Consider the following 3,652-nt stretch of genomic DNA (forward strand, 5'->3'; position numbering starts at 1 on the left):
AAAGTGCACAGTTTGCTGTATGAAGTAATATGGTTTTAAATTTTAAATAAATGTTTTTAGAAAACGGGTCCCTTCTCGAGGTGTGCTTTCTGTCCCTCGTCTCCCTTCAGAACCAGAGGTCACAGGCAGTCCACGCTGGCCATCTTCCTCTCAGGGATGACAGCCCCCGGGAAGGACACCTTGTGCTGAGCAGATAGCTATCAGGCTCCTGGTTCCATTTCAGACATCAGAGTGACAGTGTCACCTCGAGACTGGCTGATCTCTGTCCTCTCCTCTCTTGGGCAATGTGCCTCAACAACACACCATTGTCACAGGTTCTGAGCTGCTGCGGCCCTAGGTGACCCTGTCCCTTTGGTTGTTGCTGATGAGGTTAATCGTATTGCATCTAAACTATTCTCTGTGGGGGAAGGAGAAGGCCCAGTGGATTACTCTCTGGAGATGGAAATTTGATGTCCAAGTTCAGGCTGATTGTCTTAAGCAGGAAGAGTTGGCTGTCAGTGGAAGAGATGAGAAAGCCAGGCCAACCTGGGCCCCTGAGGAATGGCTTCTGACACTACATAAAGCTGCTCCGGTAAGAGAGCCACCTCCTTCCCCTAAGCCTGGCACGAGCTTGGAAGGAGAGACACCGGAGTTGCAATCCAGGACTCTAGAAGACTAGATTGGAAAGATGCTACAAGCCACACTCCCATCATAATTGCATCTCATTGTCCAGGAAGCTGGAGGTAGGTAGTGAACGTATGTTGCCAACACTCTAAAGTTCTCATGACAAGAACATTCCAGATGGGCGCGGGAAGAGGGGCTCTGTACCCCTTGGCTACTCAGACTCATAGACAGATTCAATTAGAACAGTACTTCTCAGCCTTCCCAAAGCTATAACCCTTTAATACAGTCCCTCATTTTTTGGTGACTCCCCAACTGTAAAATTATTTTTATTGCTACCTCATAACTATAATTTTGATACATAGGATTATGAGTCATAAAGCACATATCAGATATGCAGGATATTTAACATGGGATCCCTGCAAAAAGGTCATTCACATCCCCTCCAAGAGGATCATGGCCCTTACATTGAGAACCACTGACTTCCCTCAGACTTTTCCAGAACTTTCCATGCTGCGCTATGACAATGATCAGAAAATAGCCAGTAGATGTGGAGGATTTTTCACCAGGCAGGCCTGCCCTAAACTTTCCCAATGGGCAGACCTATGTTAAGCTCTCAAGCCCATGTAATTGTAATTCCCAGGACAGTTAAGAGGCTTGGCTTGGACAGCCACTTGACCAATCAAGTGTGACCTGAGGAAAGACAGCAGTCACTGAGTATAATCATGAGACAGGGCTTATAAAAGGACTGAAAGATCTGGAGAATCCCAGAGACCGTGTATACTGTCAGCATTGTGAAATACTTACCTTCCTGTTTCATTACCTAGCAAGACTCGGGCAAGATCCCAACAATGAGTGGAAGGAGAGGCACCCAAGACCCTATGGGCTACAGTGCCAGAGAGCTTTTGTTTAACGTGGAGACACAGCCAAGTAAGGAGGCACAGAAAGGTCCTGGATTGAAGGATGTCTACCCATCATTGGGAGAAGTCCTGAGGTTGGGGGGTGAGCATGCTAGGCTTCAGAGAGAACTCCAGGTCCAGCAGAGAGTGAGGAGAAAGGCCATGGTAGGGTCGAGATAGAGCGGTGCTGCTCATCCATCCACTCCTTCATTGAAGATGTTAGCATTTTATGCAAGAATCCTGCTTCCACTACCTACTGGCTGTGTAACCTTGAACAAACTACTGTGTACGCTTGGCCTCAGCTACTTCATCTGTAACACACATGATCGTGAGGACTGTCCTCTTGGAGAGTGATGGAGACTGCTTGTTAGAAATCAACAATATATAAACCTTCTGATTAGCCGTCTCCCAAGGCAGCCAGGACAGAGGATGCGGACTTGGAACAGGAGCTTGAGTTTCCAGTCCTCCCACTCCTGCCTTGGTTTCAGCAGGTGACTCGGCACACCTCACAGGATTTGTGTGCTTCTCCTGTGTGGTGGGAATGCCCACTTTGCTTCCTGGGGTGGGGGTGGGGTGGGGTGGGCGGGGGTTCCTGTGGACAGAAAGGAAGAAATCCAAAAGCCACCTTAACAAGACTGTTCTCAACAGGCCTTTCTGACCCTCAGCTGGGCTCCCATCCCTTGCTTCTGTGCCCTGTGACTGCCCAGCAGCAGGCCTAGGAGAGGAGGTCAGGGCTGGGAGATAGGACGGCAGGCTGGACTAGATCCTGCCCCTGGAGACTTCCCCTGGAAAACAGAAGTTAAGTATTTAAGAAGCATCTGTCATTATGGAAACAAAGTTGCCAGTCCATTTTTTTTTTCTATTCCTATTTTTACTGCGGGTTCATTATCTTATGCAAATGAGGCCGCTGATGAGGCCTTTCTGCTGGGTGGCCCATGCTGGGACCAGCTCCACTGAGGGGATTTATTGCCTGCCTCAGCCACACACAGAATCCAGGATGTGGAGACCCCACAGAGACGGCGTCCAGAGCAACAGCCCCAACCTGAAACAAACCTTCCTCTGGACCAGAAACAAGGCCCTGACGGGTTGAGGTTCTTAACTTCCAAAAGCCCAACTCTCAATCCTGCAGGATTCAGGTCTCTATCTCAAATTCCCCGATACCTAGAACCTAGCAGACCGAGTGGCCATCCCCAACATGGTATAAAGGAGAAACAATGTACTGGGAGAAGGGGCAGTGTGAGTCTATGTCTGAGACAAGGTCTTGGGCAGCTGGCCTAGACCATGTGACACAAGAGTTCTCAACTAAAAGGCAAGAGAGCTGGGATGTGCAGCCACCAAGTCTTTACCATCTTTGGCTGGCCCCCCTGAACCAGGGCAAAATCTCAGGCAGAGCCCTGGTGTAGTAATGGAAAGATATGTACCAATAGCGTCTGCTGGGGGGTAAGGGCAGAAGATTCATGCAGATAGTGTCTGCTTTATTGATGAAGAAACTGGGCTTCAGAGAGACTAACAACTTAGCTGAGGTCCGGAGGAATAGATTCAGAGCCTAAGTCAGGACCCTCTGCCTTCCAACTCTAGAAACCAATAGCACCTCACCCCCCTTTATCTGCCCTGCTGCTCACAGCTCACTATCAGATCCCTTGTCTAGGTTTCCCTCCATTCCTCTGCTGCTCCGGGTTTACTGACATTCCCCCACCACCTCAGCTGGCTCTAGGCTGTCTCCTCTGTGATAAACATGTTGACAAAGCACATGTCCTCCCCAGGGAATTCTCTACTTCCATGTGCAGAGAAAGTTTTTTTCAAGAGCCTGCGAGCCTCTATCCAGTCTCTGTGTATGTCTTAAGCCTTTTGCTTCACTGCAAAGACCAGTTTCCTCTGTGTATTAGTCAGGTTAACACTGGCTGAGCTTTATAAAGAATAGGGGTTTGTTGACCTTATAGTTTGGAGGCTCAGAGGCATGGTGGCTTCCTGGGTGCCTCATCTGGCTTTGGTGAGGCCGTTCGAGCACGTCATATCATGGTTGATGGCACTGGCAGGACTTGTGTTAGGGCTCAGGGGGTGGTAAGAAGTGACACTGAGCCGGGTGGTGGTGGTGCACGCCTTTAATCCCAGCACTTGGGAGGCAGAGGCAGGCGGATTTCTAAGTTTGAGGC

This window comes from Mastomys coucha, unplaced genomic scaffold (assembly GCF_008632895.1).
Source record: "Mastomys coucha isolate ucsf_1 unplaced genomic scaffold, UCSF_Mcou_1 pScaffold18, whole genome shotgun sequence".
Classification (NCBI taxonomy): Eukaryota; Metazoa; Chordata; class Mammalia; order Rodentia; family Muridae; genus Mastomys; species Mastomys coucha.